Source organism: Mytilus galloprovincialis, chromosome 12 (genome assembly GCF_965363235.1).
Source record: "Mytilus galloprovincialis chromosome 12, xbMytGall1.hap1.1, whole genome shotgun sequence".
Taxonomy (NCBI): domain Eukaryota; kingdom Metazoa; phylum Mollusca; class Bivalvia; order Mytilida; family Mytilidae; genus Mytilus; species Mytilus galloprovincialis.
In genome coordinates this window covers 31,107,241-31,127,422 of record NC_134849.1, presented here as the reverse complement: position 1 = coordinate 31,127,422, position 20,182 = coordinate 31,107,241, and the positions used below count along the sequence as shown (strand labels likewise).

Sequence of the window (20,182 nt, the reverse complement as noted above, 5' to 3'; positions counted from 1 at the left end):
CTAATCTACATATGTGTACCGGAAACTGACACGATCAAGATGCCTAATTTAATGATTATCAAGATATTTGTTAGGTGTTTAAGACATGTTTATCAACAAATAATCGGCATTTACATGAAAACCAACTGTGCTCCTCTTATTGTCAATGTGTTCCTTTACTTATATGAGGCAGACTTCATCCATGAACCTTATATGAAGAAATAAAGACGATAACAGTATCTTTATCTTTAAACTATTTCGATGATATTCTCGCACTTAAACCAGGCTTAATCCTTCATGCTCTACATAAGAAAATGCCTGTACCAAGTCAGGAATATGTCAGTTGCTATCCATTCGTTTGATGTGTTTGAGTTTTATTTTTTTTGAAAAATTGAGGGACTTTTTGTTTTGAACATTCCTGGGAGTTCAGTTCTTATGTTATTTTACTTTATATGATTTAACATTTGATAACTATTTTGCACGCATCTATACCCCTCAACACTTGAAATAAAGAATACAACAGATACAGTTTAGTCCGACTGATATCTTGACTTGCATCTAGAAATTGACAATGACGATCGGTGGAACTCAAAACTTTATTACAAAGTAGATGATTTCAGCTTCCAAATGGTAAACTTTGCATTTCTATGTATCAGCATCCCGCATATTGAGTATTAATCTCCCAATGGAAACGATGTTCTACGGCTTGTTTTCCCTATCATGGTGTCCTAGATAGAGCTTTGCTGTTGAACTTTTTAAAGCAGGCATTTCAAAATTGAAGTCATCTCGTAAATTGTACGAACGCCATTACGAGTTGGTTGATCGTTACGGAATATGACAACGGATATAGTCCGTTTGTTATCGAAAAGGACGCACCGAATTAGACTTATCACCGGATTTGTAACAACATGAGCAACACCACTGTGCATTATTTGGAACAGGATCTGCTTACCCTTCTGGAGCACATGAGACCATCCTTATCAGTTTATGTTCGATGTATGACTTTTAACGTCCCTTTGGTTTCTGTCGTCTCTTGTTTATATGGCGTAGCTTCACTAACTTATAATATACATATGTACAATCATTGGCCTCCTATCTATACTTCTTTAGTTTTGCGTTTACAAAAGATATTTCTAAGTTTTAAAAAAAAAAAGATGAATTCAGATATGATATGAACTTCTAAATACTTTGCGGTACAGTTGTGCCAAAGATACCGGGTTTATCATTTTGTACGTCAAAAACGTTTCGTGTTATAAACCCATCGGTAACAGAGCCATCCGAATTCAAACAGTTGGAGGGTGAAGTAAATTAAAAAATTCTTAAACATTAGATACAAACAATTATTAGTAGTACGAAGTATTATCACAAAAATACTGAACTCCGAGGAAAATTTAAAACGGAAAATCCCTGATCAAACGCGCAAACGAATGGATAACAACTGTCATATTCCTGACTTGTTTGTATCTTTGTTCCCCCAATTCATCAAAACAATGCGTCTGACAGGCGCCATATTATATGTACACCAGTCTCAGAGTTAATTGACAAACAAATATGCATAGGTTCCGACGATTCTCCTCTGATCAATTAAGAAACCATTTAGAAACAAACAAAAAAATCCTTATCATTGATAAATGATGTTTCCAAAGTTGACATTCCAACAAAACATATAAATGCCAAAATGTTCTGATTTATTATTATTTAATGTTTTTTGAAAGACAGAAAGTTGTTTACGTTGTGTGTATATATAATTTGTTTGCATCATAGTCATTATGGTATACTGATTTCAATTACCAGTTATCTATTTTTAGACAAATTTTCATCTACCTCAAAGAAGTAATCAACTGCCAAAAAAACATTAGAAAATAGTAAAATCTCTCCATCTGTATAGAAATGACATAATAGATATATTGAATTGAACATGTTCCAATGTTTAAGGTTACTAATATAAAAACAACGCTAACTAAAATTCATTCGGAATATAAACTTATATCAGTTCAGCCTGTGAAATGGTTTTCTTTAAAATGAATATATATATCTTGCTTTCTTCAGTTTAACCCTTATGCAGGGGAAATTAGAAGGGAATGCAATGCAAAAAGATACTGAACCACGTAAAGAAGAAGACCCATTATCTATACCATTGAGAGACGTTGGCCGAGCACCACTGGTTGACATGTTATATACTTCTTCAATGAATGTGAGGATAAAAACTTTCAACAAAACCTTAATGGCGAAAATGCTTGAAGACTCTCAGAGAAAAGAAATACAAAAGGAAGTTATAGAAACGTTGACAAAATATTCACAAACATATAATATATATATATATCAACCAAATTAGACTGATCACCGGATTTGTACTTACATGAGTACCAACCGTGCAAGGGCTGTATAGCCAGTCAAGGTCGTTAAAAACTGCTTACTTTTCCGGAGTTCATGAAATCATCCCTTTCAGTTTATTTTCGATTTATGAGATTTAACGTCCCTTTGGTATCTGTCGGCTCTCTTTTAAATAGCTTAAATTCGAAAACATGTAACATGCACACATACAATCATTGGCCTCTTATCTATTCTTTTGTAGTTTTGCGTTTACAAAAGATATTTCTAAGTTTAAAAAAAAAAAGATGAATTCAGATATGATATGAACTTCTAAATACTTTGCGGTACAGTTGTGCCAAAGATACCGGGTTTATCATTTTGTACGTCAAAAGCGTGTCGTGTTATAAACCCATCGGTAACAGAGCCATCCGAATTCAAACAGTTGGAGGGTGAAGTAAATTACAAAATTGTTAAACATTAGATACAACCATATACTGAGTAGAATCTTTGCTCCCTCAATTCATCAAAACAATGCATCTGAAAGGTGCCATATTATACTGACACCAGTCTCGGCGTAAATTAATAAACTAATAGGCATAGCTTCCGACAATTCTCCTCTGATCAATTAAGAAACCATTTAGAAACAAACAAAAAAATCCTGATCATTGATAAATGATGTTTCCATCCAAAGTTGACATTCCAACAAAACATATCAATGCCAAAATGTTCTGATTTATTATGATTTAATGTTTTTTTGAAAGACAGAAAGTTGTTTACGTTGTGTGTATATATAAATTGTTTGCATCATAGTCATTATGGTATACTGATTTCAATTACCAGTTATATATGTTTTTTAGACAAATGTTCACCTACCTCAAAGAAGTAATCAACTGCCAAAAAAAAAAATGATAAAATCTCTCCATGTAAATAGAAATGATATTATAGGTGTAATGAATTTAACATGTTCCAATGTTTAAGGTTACTAATATAAAAACAACGCTAACTGAAATTCATTCGGAAAATAAACTTATACCAGTTCAGCCTGTGCAATGGTTTTCTTTAAAATGAATTTATATCTTGCTTTCTTCAGTTTTACTCTTATACAGGGGAAATTAGAAGGGAATGCAATGCAAAAAGATACCGAACCACGTAAGGAAAGAGACCCATTATCTATACCATTAATAGACGTCGGCGGAGCACCACTGGTTGCCATGTTAGATACTTCTTCAATGAATGTGAGGATAAAAAGCTTTATTAAAACGTTAATGGCAACAATGCTTGACGACTCTCGGAGAAAACAAATACAAAATATAGTTATGGAAACGTTGACAAAAGATTCTACTACTGACCTTATCAGAAACATAACAATACAGGAATTAAATGAGGAACTTGCGAGTGATGTAAAAACTAGTATACCGTTTAGAGAACAAATGGAGAATATTGTCAAGGAAACACTTAAACAAAATTCATCTATTGACCTCATTAGGAATATAGCAGTACAGGAGATAATGATAAGAAACCAGTCTGGGGAAGAAATAATAGGCGATTCTAATCAAGATGTACAGATTGAAAAGATATCAAGGCCGTTTGGTGTAACTGGTAACAGTACAATTGCTTTGACCGTTAACTATTTCAAATATATTTTTCGTTTAATTATATATTTTTTTTATATATATAAACAGTTATTCCGTTTTAATTTGAATATCCGTAAATTTTTATTCACTGCAGATCTTCAACTTAATTTGTACTGGTTTGGCTTTATAAATATTTTGATATGAGCGTCACTGATAAGTCTTATGTAGACGAAACGCGCGTCTGGCGTACTAAATTATAATCCAGGTACCTTTAATAACTATTCACACCACTTGGTCAATGCCACTGTTGGTGGACGTTTCGTCTCCGAGGGTATCACCAGCCCAGTAGTTAGTACTTCGGTCTTGACATTAATATCAATTATTTGGTCATTTTTTATCAATTTACTGTTTGCAAACGTATCAATTATTCAAAATACTAAGGATTTTCATATCCCAGGCATAAATCCCCTAAGCCGTATTTGGTTAAACTTTTTAGAATTTTAATTCATCAATGATCTTCAACTTTGTTCTTGTTTTGCTTTTTAACAATTTTGATCTGAGCGACACTGATGAGTCCTGATGCGCGTCTAGCGTATTAAATTATAAACTAGTACCTTTAAAAACTATCTTCTAGTATTTGATTATAGATTTGTTTGTTGTTTCATAAACAGTTATTCCTTTTTAATTTGAATATCCAAAAATTCGCTCTAACTGTAGACTCATATCTTATCATATACAAAGTAAATATATTTGTTAACATCAGATATATCTTCTCCGCAGAATTACATTAGTAGTGACATTTACTGATACTCGGACAACAATATTCAATGGTTGCAGATACTAATTAAATATTTCAAGGAAGTATTGCTCTGACCACAGACGGTCAATATATATCAAAATGATACATACAATTATTGGTTTCCATCATGATTCATGAGACTTAGTCACATACTTAAACGAAAATATAACACATTTTGCTTTGAAATATAATTGAAATATTTCTTGTGTAGAAAATGGTTGATTAAACCTGGTTTTATAACTAACTGAACTTCTCACTTTTATGACAGTCGCATACAACTGTTTTTTTTTATATACAACCGTGTGTGATTAAAACAAATAGACATAATAAGTAAAAAAGTTAAAAATAGGACAATGTGTTATAATCTTATTCAAAACAGTCCAACAATCGATCAGAACCAAAGAGTCTTTAAAAAAACCATGGCCAAAACGATAAATAGGATATCCTTTCCACATTTCGAAGGAAACTAAAATTTAAACAACTCGAACCCCATCAAAAACAGTGAACTGAGTTACGAAAAAGTCAGCATTCACTTCAAATGGTTGAATCCGCTTTGCTACTGTTTTAAAAAAAAAGTGAAAACACCAGATCGTCACCGTTAAGTGTTTTTGAGTGTGAACCTTATTTTAAATTCCTAAAGGAGTTCTGCGTCGCTTGTTTTTTGACTTTTTGTCAGATATTCGGAATCCTCTGGTTTTATTAATGTAGTGTTATTAAAACTATTGGCCCCTTAATCTTGCTTTTCTTTTCATAATTTTATGAACTATAGTTTAACATCACGAGTTGGTTGACCGTTATGGAATAACCGTTTCACAAATGATATCGGATATGTTCCTTACGTTGTAACTATAATCCCCTTCCCTTTCGTGAATGTGACCTACCGAATCAGACTATTTACCGGATTTTTTATTAAATGAGCAACACGATGGGTGTCACATATTGTGCAGGATCTGCTTACCCTTCCGGAGCATCTGAGATCACCCCTAGTTTTTTGTGGTGTTTGTGTTGCTTATTCTTTAGTTTTCTATGTTGTGTCATGTGTACTATTGTTTGTCTGTTTGTCTTTTTCATATTTAGCCATGGCGTTGTCAGTTTATTTTCGATTTATGAGTTTGACTGTCCCTCTGGTATCTTTCGTCCCTCTTTTAGATGCCATTTTATTTGATATTTTATACATTCTTGTTATTGTTTCATGGTTCTTGTAAGAAAGAAGAGTCAATGTTAAATCAATGATAGATTTAGAGACAATCATTTCCCACTTCATTGACTATTGATCTTACTTCAAAAACCAGGACACGAACCTTTCATTTTTTCTGCTTTATTTTATTGCTATTGTTTCTATCATTTCAATTTATAGCACTTAGGCCTTTAAAAAGCTTGTTCCTTTAAACAGAGTAACGTGTACATTTAAATGTGCATATGGTTTACTAATAGTGTGATCCTTTATCTCAATCTATTGATAGTTATCAAAGGTACCAGGATTATAATTTAGTACGCCAGACGCGCGTTTCGTCTACATAAGTCACATCAGTGACACTCATATTAAAACAAGTACAAAGTTGAAGAGCATTGAGGATCCAAAAGTCCAAAAAGTTGTGTCAAAAACGGCTAAGGTTATTTATGCCTGGGATAAGAAAACCCTTAGTTTTTCGTAAAGTTCAAAGTTTTGTAAACATGAAATTGAGCCTGTAAACTTGATTTGCTCATATATATAATGTTCTAATAGATAGACAGATTTAATATAACTTGTATTTCTTTTTGCGTGACTTTCATAACGTCATCCTAGTCATATTTTCAAAAATCATGATCAAGCAGGTTGCAATTACTCACTGCCGTTATTTTTAAAGCAATTGTTTGGCACTTGATTGCAAAATTAATACATACCGAGAACATACTCTTTACAATGTTCGCCGTCTATAAAATAAAATCATCTGCCATCACTATGTACATTACAGTTTAAAAAAGGAAAAGAAAAAAATCAAACATCAGTTTATTCTGTGAATAATGGAATATCGCTTGGTTTTGATTAAATCAAAATCTTACAAAAAAATATTTATTTAGTTGTATTGAAATTTTCAGTCTTTGTGAAACATTTGTTGATTACATTACAAAATAAAAACAACCGTTTATACATAGGATTTATCTAATATCATTCAAGATAAGAATTTATAACTCAACTATCTGGCCATGATTGTAGAGTTTTAAATATTTCAAATAAAACCATTTAGGTATGAACTTTTTAGAAATTAAGTAATTAAATGATTTCATAGAGACTTACTTAAGGGCCATTATTTCTGAAAGAAACAAGGACAAAATCATCATCTGCTCATTAGTTTATTCATTTTGCAAGGGTTGATACTCGTATTTCGCACTTTCAGGGGCCAAAATAAAGGTTTCATACATATTTCCTTGTGTAAATCAATATTAAAATCTTTTCATATGTGTTCTTTCAGAAACGGTTGGAAAAACGTTTTACCTAGGATTTTTAGAAAGCCATGATAAGAATGGAGATCTGTATCTAAATACAGTTTCATCATCTGACGGATATTGTCAATTGTATTTCCCAAGCACAGGTATAAACACTACATTTTCAGTAGTAAGCACAAGTTTAAATTCATATTTAATCAACCCTGACGTTTGCTTGGATCAACATGGGATAGAGCGAAAAGCTGTATTTGTTAAATGTGATGTGCCTGTATCTGTTTATGGCTTGACATTTTTAAGTAATGTAGTTGATGGATTTCTAGCTCTCCCGTATGAGTTCCTTGGTCAAGATTACATTGTTTCTTCATTCACACTAAAAACACCAAGCAACTATACAAACAGTAATTTTGGAATTATTGCCATCTCTAAATCAACGAATATTACGATTACCTTTCGAATGTCAGGTGGAATTATAAACTACAAAGCTAGCCGTTACGGAAATGATGACACCCTTCATATACATTTGGTGCGATTTGAAACGTTTTATTTGTCTCATGATTATGATTTGAGTGGAACATTGATTACTGCATCCAGTCCGGTTGCCGTTATGTCTGGCGTCCGTACAAGTTACCTACGAAACGGTTACGCAAATCACATGGAGGAAATGATCTTACCAAACGAACATTTAGGACGTGATTTTATCGTTCCTAAGTTGTATGATTCACAGTGCAATTTTAGAATATTTGCACAAACACAAACCCGTGTACGTACATACGACAACAGTTTAGTCGATTATATAATTATCCAACGTGGTAGATTTGAGGAATACGTAAATTACAATATTTATACTTTACAATCATCTGCACCAGTCCAAGTTCAGCTATACTGCAATGGTGCATCGTCCAAACAGGATGCTTTCATGGCTACACTCCCAAGTATTCAGCATTTCAAAAGCAGTTACAAGTTTCCTATAGTGAATTACTTTAGGTACCCCAATCCACCTCATCAATTCTACATTACTATCATTATACAATCGTATGCAAAGGCCGGACTACGTTTAGATAACAAGGATCTTTCTAATTATAAAGGAACTTCAAATGTTACACTTGAATCTACACTGTACTCTGTCATCACTGTGGAACTAAGTGTCGGTCTTCACGAAATTCAGCAAAGCAATCATATACCATTTGGACTTATAGTATACGGGCGTACAAAAATTTCAGGCTACGGTTTTCCAGCTGGTTTTGCCGTAAACATAAAGCCTTGATGTGAAAGAAAAGAATGGATACCTTTTTTTTTAATATTTTGATTTGTATTCATTTCTGTGAACATCATTCAGTTGTATATTAGTCACAACCTATATATTTAACAAATGATAATATTGAGACATTGAAAATGTTGAAAAAAAAATTGTTTAAGAATGAAAATTGATATTCTAGCAAGTGCAAATACGAAAGGGTAAGCAAATCAATATTTTGAAAACAATTGTATTTCTAGACCTCACCCATATTACGTCATAAAACATTGCATTTAAAATTAAGGAATGAATATAATATTTGTTCTGTCTATAAAGAAATTATATCAAAAAAGTGGTTCACACCGAATAACGTGCGTAGCGTATGCACCACATTTTAAATGTAATTTCGAATAGACAGGAAAAAATTATTAAAGTCAATCCTTATAATTTAATTCAAAATTGATTTAAAAGCTGGAAGAAATCATGAAAAAAAACGTTGTCAACGTCACGGTGACATTAAAAATATTTCTGTGAGATGATAGACAAGACAAAGTCAGCCAATCAGAAAACGTGTTTCATCCGAGATTAAATTATTCAAATGGGGACGAATTAATGATCTTGCTCTACTATTTACTAATTATTACTGGCAGAGACATATCAAATTTATGAAATTGTAATATGCAGTGTTCCTTCCGAATTGTGTTATTATCAGTTGTAGTACAAATTTATGGGGAAAAGAACCCATAAAAATAAGAGACAATAAACATTTATATATGTATTGATAACGGGTTAGAAATACTTGTAATATACTAGCTAACAAAAGAAACGACATAAGGCATTGTATTTTCCATATTTAATGAAATTGGATACACTGTACCAGGGTAAATAAGTGGTCTAATTTGTGCAGGGTGTAATTTTCTTAGCAAAACCATTTATTTTAAGCAAAAACGCGAAATTTCTTTTTTTTATTTCAAAAATCGTATTTACACCAAAATAAAAAATCAAAAATCTATATTAGAACTTAAAATTTTAAACTTTAAATTGGCCTGCTTAAAAGTTTGAATGCCCTAGCCGTATTTGACACAACCTTTTTCAACTTTTGATTCTCAGAGCTGTACAACTTTGTACCCCTATTTTTTACTTTCGAACTTTTATATCTGGGCGTCACTGGTAAGTCTTGTGTGGACGAGGCGCGTTTTTGACGTATTGAATTTTAAACCTGATGCCTTTTGTTATCTATTATTCATGTGTTTCTTTGCCTAATACGTTCTCTTATTTATTTGTATTGTTGTCCTGTAATATTATGTTGTCATTTTCATGTTATATTTAACAATGCCATTAAAGTGCGAAGTTTGACATGCCACAAAACCAGGTTCAACCCACCATTTTTTCTTTTTAAAAATGTCCTGTACCAAGTCAGGAAAATCGCCATTGTTATATCATAGTTTGTTTCTGTGTGTGTAACATTTTTACGTTGTGTTTCTGCTGTGTCGTTTGTTTTCTCTTATATTTGAGTGTGAATTCACATTACTATAAGACGTGTCATGGTACTTTTCTATCCCAAATTCATGTATTTGGTTTTGATGTTATATTGGTTATTCTCATCGGATGTTGTCTAATGCTTAGTCCATTGCTGTGTGTGTTATATTTTAATATTGTGTCGTTGTTCTCCTCTTATATTTAATGCGTTTTCCTCAGTTTTAGTTTGTTACCCCGATTTTGTTTTTTGTCCATAGATTTACGAGTTTTGAACAGCGGTATACTACTGTTGCCTTTATTTTGCAATATTTTTGCAGTATTTTCGCAATTTCCCATTTGGCCAGATTATTTTAATCATATGCATTTGCTTTGCAAATCAATGTTTTGCATTAGATGATTTAAATGTTTTTCTTAATCTTTATATTCTATGATAAATTGGAGTCCAAACTTGTGTATCGGAAAGGGTATACATTTTTTCCCAGTTTCCTTAAAGGCATGTAAATGCGGATTTAATTGAAAAAAATATATATCATTCAGTAAATACGATTATAGGGTTTTCAATGCTTATTTTTTACAATAAAGAAATAGAATAGGCCTGCATCCTTATCATATGAAGTGCATACAAAAAGGTTTTCTTTGCCACTCAAAAACAGATTTACACATACCCCGTTCTACTAATTTGTAAGTTTATTGTTGTCGTAAAAAAATCGTGTATTGTTTTTGTCATATATGGATTGTTATTTTTTCGTTTTTGAATTGTTTCATGTTTTATCATTTTAATGGACTTTTTTCCCATTTTCATGTCTGATTTCATCATAAATTCCTGAAAAAATGGCTGCAAGTTTCCATAGCAACCGTTCAACAAAATAAAAAAATAAGCTTGCAAACTTTATTTCAATCTTAGCTGCCTATTATATAAAAGAATAAAGCAGTTCTGAGACATACATGAATCACCCCCTTCCTGGATTTTACAAATAGCTGTTAAAAAATATCTGACTAAGCAGTATAGCTTTTATTCATCGATCAATGCCGTATAGTGACCTATAATTGTTAAAAGTCGCATTTTGATATCTGTTTGATAGTTATCTCATCGCTCATCATGTCATATCGCCCTATTCTTTTTTTGTAAAGAAAAGCAACTGCCTAAAAATATATTGTTAAATGATCTATAAAAAGCCTATGAAATTCAAAGATTATGTCAATGAATCTTCTTTTGTCATTATGTTTTGCTAATTTGCTTGGTCATCCGAGTGTATGCCATTGTGTGCTTCTTTGTCACATATGTGTTGTTTTTTTTTAATGATTAAAATTATAACACAATGTTGAATGCTGTATTTTTGACATTTTGACCTATTATGTTTGTTTGTATTGTTCAAGCATCGTTGCCAATATAATGATATTTGATGAGACTGTCATACAAGTGAGAGGATTTGCTAGCTTTAAAACCATGCTTATTCTAAGATTTTATACATAAGAAAATGCCTATACCAAGTCAGGCTTATGACAGTTGTTATCCATTTGTTTGATGTGTTTGAGCTTTTCATTTTGCCATTTTATTAGGATCTTTCGTCCCTTAGTTAAGATCGTAAACCGTGAAACATGTGGCTAGTGGGTTGCCACACAGACAAACCATATTGATTTATTAATTTGTCATTGATGGCCGTTCAGCTTATGTTGCGTTCATTCAAGTTATCATATTGTGTGAATCTGTTGGATCAGTTTTAGTGTGAAGAACACACTCATGTTAATTAAGTCCGCTTACAATTGTGGTCATTCATGAGCGTAACGTATCAACGTAATATGCAAACGCCGTAGGATTTTTTCGTACTTAAGAACATCTGTTAACCAATGCGCTGTTAAATACAATTGTAGGTATCCTGGTATCTATGCGGGTTTTTTTTTCTACGGCCAAAGCCAGAATAAGATCATGTTAATATGAAATGACAGTCATTTTGTTTAAACTTAAGACAGAAGAGCTATGAATGCTTCAAATGACAGCAACATTGGAACCAGAAAGCAATTGATCAATGAATAAGTTGTCCATTCACTCTGACATGTGTTATATAAAGAACAACTGTAAGAGATAAATTTATTTGGTGGGGTATATATCTGGACCACAATAAAGATATAAAAAGTCGAACCCAGTACTCAAAGATGATACAATGACACCTGGTTTCCAACAGATAGATATAAGAAGATATGGTATGAGTGCCAATGAGACACCTCTCCATTCAAGTCACAATTTGTAAAAGTAAACCATTATTGGTCAAAGTACCAGGAGCTTTGGCTCGCACCTTACAGCAAGCTACAAAGGGTCCAAAATGACTTGGGTGAAACAATTCAAACAGGAAATCAAAGGTCTAATCTTTATAAAAAAAAATATAAAAGAGGTTGCTGACTGAGGACGGTTCAGTTTTAGAATCTAAAGTTTTATGGGTCATTTATTTTCCGTAACCCATAAATGAAACTTATGTCACTTGATTCGCTGATTAACATTGTTTATGCGTTAGTTTAACCATATCTATTAGTCCCCACATACAAATATGTTATGATACAAAAAAATACTATGGTTATAGGATTCGGAAACCAGCTGTGTATAGCTAAATCTGGGTCATTAAAAAAACAACTTCAGTTTATAATTTCATTGACATAGCAGGCAATATTACAGTGACATGGAACAAGAATAAATAGGTAATTATTTAACAAAGAAAGACGGGAGAAAATTTTAATTTGAAAATAATAATAAAAAAAATATATATACACAACAAAAGAAGAAATAAAGAACAAAACAGAAACAAATAAGAAAAGAAAAAAAACTTAAATACTTCACACATGTCCAGATGAAACCTCACTTTGTCAAAATAGTAAACAAACAGTTTAAAATATTCTTGTTCTTATCGAAAGTTGGTGTTTATGACTATTGTAACGAATCACGACTTGTTGATGTAGACTTTGAAAATACAACCTAAAATGCAATAGATACTGAAGCGGTGAATTTGCTATAATGTTATGCATTATCAACGGATGTTAATCGAAAGATTTTAGCAAGAGTACAAGAATAGATGTAACAAGTGCAAAACAAACTGCAAGCTATATCACTTCCCGAGAGCCTGAATTCCTCGGATTTTCCAATGATTTGTGTACTAGCTCAATCTTTAGTTATCCATGAAGAATGAATATAATATTCCAGTGGTTCGTGTAGCTCAATCTTTAGTTTTCCATGAAGAATCTAAATGACTGCTATTTATACAGTTTACTGTTAAATTTGTGCATCGTGTTTACTGAGTTTCTTTTAAGTCTTATTTCTTCACTAGAATCGTATTTCCTTTATATTTTTATCATACTTGGGGCCATAATTTTTCAGTCTCATGGTAGTCATAAATATTATTCAAAACATTTTATTTTAGAAAATGACAGCACCTCATGCTTATGAATCCGTAATAAAAAAAAAATACATAAAATATATCGACAGCATTACATATAGTATCCAACCCTCCTGACAACATTGACAGGTTAACATTTGGAATTAGTTCAATGAATACACTTGAACATAACACACGAGACTCTAGCAGGTTCATCCTTCTCATATATTTTAAAAAGCTGAAACGAAAAACACAGTTTTCCTAACCAAAAGGTGAGTTTATGGTTAAAATAATCATTTTGGAATTTGTTTTTTCCTGTCTGTAAATAACTAAAACTTTTACAAAAATAAAAACTAAGACAAGGTATAAACAATCATCAAAGACCCCAGTATGCTGATCTTTCCGAAGAACGTGATATCACCAATGATTTTGTATAGGGTTCGTTTGTTTAGACTTTAGTTTTCAATTTTCTGTTTTGTAGACTGTTGTATGTTTTTGGTCGTTTTTCTTAATTTATGACATGGCGTTTTCGGTTGGCTAACTTACGAGTTTGAACATTCGTTTGGTTTCTTCCACCTTTCATTCACAACTGTTATGCAACCAATGGCACAGAAACTGTTTTTTAACAACCTTCACTGTCCGGGGTTTGTGTTGCACACTTATTAGTTTTCTTCATTGTGTTTTATTGAATATTTTTATCAGTTCGACGTTGTTTGGATTTTATTGATCCTGTAGTCTAGGCTATTTAGAATTTTCCATTTTGTATATATATATACACGTCAATTGTTCAATATATTAAAATAAAAAACGCATAGCTGAGAGGGTCATAGAGCAGATTGTTACCCCAAGAAAACATCGTCAAATAAGGCGACGTTAAGGTCGACATTGTCTTTACGAGGGTAATAATCTATTGTATTTAAGTAATTATACTGCATGTTCTATTTTTACTGTCTATTCTTTTGATGTGTTTTTTCTTTTGATTTTGCCATTTGATTAGGAACTTTCCATTTGAATTTTCTTCGGAGTTCAGTATTTTTGTGATTTAATTTTTTATGACGTCTTTTAACCATCCGTACACTTGATGAAGCGTCTCAGTGAAGGGTAAATCAGTACTTGCCAGAGGATAGAGTAAATTCCTTCTTCAAATTAACCGATCAAATCTGAAATTTTGACATCAAGCTTTATAACACCGCATGTTACCCTCTAATTTGAAAATCATTTAACAAAAAACTGACTACATAAAATGAAAGAACAAGACACTTGATATAACCTGACGTGGTAGCTCCAAAATAAATCTGGGAATTAAATGACCGATGTTGAGTCTAGTTTCCATATTAATGATTGATACTTACGTATTATTTTCCTGTAAGACATCGCTTTCACCTTTAATTTCTTGTCTTTAGAACTCGTATTTCGTTCTTGAAAGGAATTCATTTTCAGATTTTTTTCTTTTTCAAATACATTGTGTGTTCCAAGTGACCTTGACATCTTAATTCGTTCAGCCTTTTCTTTTCGAAAAGGTCGCACAACCTGTCCATTGTTTGATCTAGTAATGTTTCGCGGAGGTTCTTTAAAATCCGATAAAAATGTACCAAAAGTGTCCAAATAGTAAGGATTATAGAAGGGCCGTTGATAGAAAGGGCTCGTGTCTTCATCTCTAAAGAAAAAAGTGCTTGGTGGCGGAACAAGTGAACTTGACTGAACGCTAGGTGGCGTTGTTATAACGTCAGTAAATCGTGATTGAAATGGTGTTGACGTAAGAAATTGTCGTGATCTAGATCGAAGCGGAAGTATGTTTCGTCTCCTTGGAAACGGTATGATTACTCCTCTACTGAAAGGAGAAATAGGTACAGTTCCGAATCTTGTTCTCATGAATTGGGAAGATTGAGTGAAATGTGGTCTTGGAGGAAATGAATTAGGTAATAAAACATTGTCTGGTGTATCAATATCAAGATTTTCTGCAAGACGTATATTATCCACATAACTCAAATATGGTAAGTAATTCAGCGCAAGTGGTACAGTTGGCATAATTGGAGGAAATCGTCTAAGAGGTGATCCAAGGAAGTGCAAACCGTTAAACTGTGGTCGTGGTGATGGAAATAACCCAAAAGATTGTCGCCTTATCGTTGGTTGTGTTTGAAAGATATTTTGGTCCGGTTCTAAAAAGGCGGACTGGATTCCCTCTGGACGATTTACTGGTAGAGGCCATTCAGGTTCGAAAAGGTTATCGGTAGTTCCTTGAAAATTTGCGTTGCGTACGTTTGCATTTTGTCCTCTTCTATCCTGATTTAGGGGCTGCTGTATAGGTGGCGTGTCCAAAAATCTTGACCCTTCCGGTATGTTCATTCTCGCATTATTAGGCTGCGTCGGGAGTGTAGGTCCAACATTGTTATTTTGTAGTGGTAACAGGCTTTGACCAAGGACATTACTTTCCAGTGTACGATCGAGTCTAATTCGGCTGTCCGGGGTCGGATTCTCTATACTTACACCGGTGGGTAAAATTCCGAGTGTGTTGAAAGTTAGCGGAAGTACGCGTTGTTGTTGCAAAGTGACATCCTTACGTAAAATCGGAATCGGTCCATCTATTACTTTTCTCCTTTTAGAACGATTTCTTTTCTTTTTTCGTCTCGACTTGACAACTTTTGACAAATTCATTTTTCGATTTGACTTTTTCGTTTGTCTCTGTTGTACATTTGTATTGAATCCTCTTTGTTTTTCGAGGCGATTTTGATTGATAAAGGATACTTTCCTCAAATCTCTATTCCTTAAGATGGGAGATCTTCTGTTGTTGGCAAAAGCGTTCGGCATGACATTAGGGGGTAAAGAAATGTCTTTATTAATTATTTGAAATAACTCATGCCTGAATCGTGGTTTTGGTATGAGGTTTGAAACGGCATTTTCTTTTCCTCTTGATTTCCTATCTGCAATTATAATAAAAGAGGCAATGACGAATGACATTCCAAAAAACAAAATAATTCATCGTGTTAGAAGGTACTTACCGTTCATTTATATCAAATAAGTGTAATTATTTTTCAATGACAAGTTTAACCTATTATTTGCATATATATATTTCATTAATCATTGCATGAAAGCACTATGTAATTCTATATCATCGGTCCCTTATTGAAAGATGTCGCTTTTGTGTAAAAAAAGTGACAACAAAGTTTTTAAGTGATGACATCATCACTTAATTGATTGTACATTTTAAAAGCGTATAACGATGGTATTTAATCAAGATCGGAGTCGAACGCACATTTACACCCTCATTACTTAAATTAACGCAACATTGTTTATAAAACTGCTAAGTATTGTAAATTTATATGCATATAAGTATTTGGAAATTTATTTAATTGTCCGTTTCGATATTGCGCATGCCGTATGTATTAAAACATAAAACGTCGTGTTTATATTCATGTTACTAAATCCATGCCACACCGAACTTTAAGGTTTAAAACATAAAAATAAATTGAACATTTTTTTTTTTTTGTAAACACACAAATTGTCATTCAAACATATACCAAATAGACACATATAATATACATTATATATAACGTTAATTTCATTTAACTAGACAAAATTGCAGACATTTGCATTTCAGAAACAATAAAATTTGATGAAAATTTATTAAGATACATGATTAAATCATGTAATGATCTTATGTCATAAATGTGTACATATCATTTTTCTTTTTTTTTGTCTCTGTGGTATATGTCAGTCGTATGTTTATCTCTGTGGTATATGTTAGTCGTATGTTTAAATGACTATTCATTTTGATTTTTCTTTTTTTGCGTGGCATTTTTCTAGTTTTTGTTTAATGGAGGTAATTGTTTGGTTACTTGCCGTCCGATTTGTGACTTAAGAATAAAACAATAATGGAATGATTATGCTTTAATATAAAGAGTTACAAGATAGAGTTTGACGTTAACCCCGTTTTCTTTCCATATCCAATAAGAATTGAATTTATGGCGATAGAATTTTTGGAAGATGCTTATGAAATACGTAAATATACGTTACAAAGTACACTGAAAACGACAACATGAACAAAATAAAGCAAAAAACTACACCCAAAACAGTACTAATGGTAGTCACAAATATGGGTGGTCAACGAATCAAACTGCTTTCTAAAAAATAAGAAATTTGCGTAAGAATGTTACCTGTTATTTGCGCTGTTACAGCATAGGCTTGAAATATGCTACAAAGAAGGACTACCTTGATATACATTTTACTCTGAAAAAAAGGAGAAGAGGTAAAATAACGGTTCATTTACAGTTAATTAAAGCATTTTATTGTAAAATGTTGTACGTTAGACTTACTTGTGCTATTTCGAGTGTATACTTTACATATTTTTGTTACTGTATATTTGTTATATTTCCTAATATGCTAATAGCAATTTCAAAGATATATCATTATAGATATATTTTGAGAGTTCCAATTTGAAAGATAGAAAATATATTATTAGTATCATAAGGTTTTTTTTTTCGTTTACTGCTTTGTACATAAATCAGAATGTTAGTTTTGCCGTTCGAATTGTTTTACATGTGTCATTTCAGGGCTTTTTATAGGTTGCCATGTTGTTTAAAGTTATCAAAGGTACCAGGATTATAATTCAGTACGCCAGACGCGCGTTTCGTCTACATAAGACTCATCAGTAACGCTCATATCAAAATAGTTATAAAGCCAAACAAGTACAAAGTTGAAGAGCATTGTGGATCCAAAATTCCAAAAAGTTGTGCGAAGTACGGCTAAGGTAGTTTATGCCTGGGATAAGAAAATCCTCAGTTTTTTCGAAAAAATTAAAGTTTTGTTAATAGGAAATTTATGGGAATGACCACATAATTGATATCCATGTCAACACCGAAGTGCTGACTATACTGGGCTGGTGATAGGTTTTGCTTATTGCTGAAGACCGTACATTACCCTATCGGTTCCAACGTCTACGTCATTTGGTTTCTGGTTGAAAGTTTTGTCTATTGCAATCATATCAAATTTGATCATTTTAACATTAAATGGATTTTTCGATAGCAACAATATATTAGATAAGCCAATAGTTATCAAAAGTACCAGGACTATAATTTAATAATCCAGACGCGCGTTTCGTCTACATAAAGCTCATCAGCGACGATCAGATTAAAATAGTTGTAAAGCCAAACAAGTGCAAAGTTGAAGAGTATTGAGGACCCAAAATTACAAAAAGTTGTACCAAATACGACTAAGGTAAACTATTCCTTGGATAAGAAAATCCTTACTTTTTCGAGAAAAAAATAGTTTTGACAACAGGAAATGTATTTAAATGACCATATAATTGGTATTAATGTCAACACCCAAGTGCTGACTACTGGGCTGGTGAAGCCTTCGCGGACAGCCAAGTCCCACATTTTCTGTATGGCGTTTACTTTTTGACTGCCATAGCTAACAACTACAAGTACACTTTGAAGGTTTAATATGGCAAAGCTTATATTGTGTGTCTTTGTTTTTAGCGGACACTTGCTTCATATTCTGGCGTACTAAATTATAATCCTGGTACCTTTGATAACTATTTACCCCACTGGGTCGATGCCACTGTTGGTGGATGTTTCGTCCCCGAGGGTATCACCAGCCCAGTAGTCAACACTTCGGTGTTGACATGAGTATCAATAATGTGGTCATTTTTATAAATTTCCTGTTTACAAAACTTTGAATTTTTCTCAAAAAATAAGGATGTTCTTATCTTAGGCATCGATAGTTTGGCTTTATAAATATTTTGATATGAGCGTCAATGATGAGTCTTATGTAGACGAAACGCGCGTCTGGCGTACTAAATTATAATCCTGGTACCTTTGATAACTATTGCTTCATATACATTGTACAAATAGAGGGCAAATTCATTGTGATGACTAGACATATAAAATTATAAAAAAAAATCATAAAATTATAAGCAAGACGTTTAGTCTGAGTCCGTGATGATGAAGGACATATCTTCATTTAAGTACAATATAAAGAGCAATTAGTACATTAATAATTGCTAGTATAAAATCTGTAATATTGATTGGCAGTCAACGATCGTGATGACGATGTTGAAACAATGCATAGAAAAAAGAAAAAAAAGGATGATATAATATATATATACATTGTATAAAATTCTTAATTCCAAGGTTGTATTGTAGCATGCAAATGTAATTATATAAGAATACAATGCTTTTTTTATATATATATTTTAGGGTTGTCAAATCGTTGATCGTGTGCCATTTTTAGAAAGAAGCGCGGAATGCATTATGTACTTCGGTCAATGCTTTTACACCCCAATGAAATTATATAAAAAGAAACATTCAGTTCTTAATAAACACCTGATTTCATTCCATTATAACTTTTCCATTTAAACAAAATATGAACAAAAAAACGTGTTATTATATATCATTTCATTCTGTAGATTAATTGTAACAAGACATATGATAAAGATCGAAATTATTCCACTCAATTTAATTTTCTTACCTTATCAAAGAAATCTGCCAATTGTAAAGTCTCCCGGAAGAAAAAGAAAAAAACTTTTTTACAAATACAATATCATGTAGGATCAAATCGTACTGACACGTTTTTGCAATCACTTTATGACCGGGAAATTGATGGGTGATGTTTGACATCGTTCTGTACTTGTTTTGGTGACTACAGAAATTACTTACCTGTTTTAATCTACGATTTCCTTCTTATATTTTTTGGTAAAAAGGATAAATAACTTTAAAAATTCTTTTTTAAGTAGGTTTGAAATGTTCTTTAAATGTTCTTGTTCCGAGGTTAACTAAAGGCGGAAATTTTAATGAATGAAATTTACTAATTGCTCGACTGTAGGTCGGGAGTGTTTCTTCTGGACAGATAGACCTCACAAGTATATATACAAATAATGTATTATTATATGTATCCCATCCCGACCGTGTGAGGGCTGTATAGCCAGTCAAGGTCGTTAATAACTTCCATTTACTTTGTATCCCATAAGGATTGTAGTCCAGATAGAACTGTGTAGGCCTCATATATTTGTGTTATT

General features: G+C 32.5%; 1 long non-coding RNA gene across 1 annotated transcript; it reads right to left on the bottom strand.

Annotated features, from left to right (window-relative positions):
* Positions 1 to 12,740: 12,740 nt before the first annotated feature.
* Positions 12,741 to 19,739, bottom strand: LOC143054627 (uncharacterized). The gene is made up of 4 exons (XR_012971755.1): positions 19,636 to 19,739; positions 17,322 to 17,394; positions 14,520 to 16,088; positions 12,741 to 13,405 (listed from the first exon to the last, which is right to left on the bottom strand). It is a non-coding gene; the product is annotated as an uncharacterized LOC143054627 (long non-coding RNA).
* Positions 19,740 to 20,182: the final 443 nt, after the last annotated feature.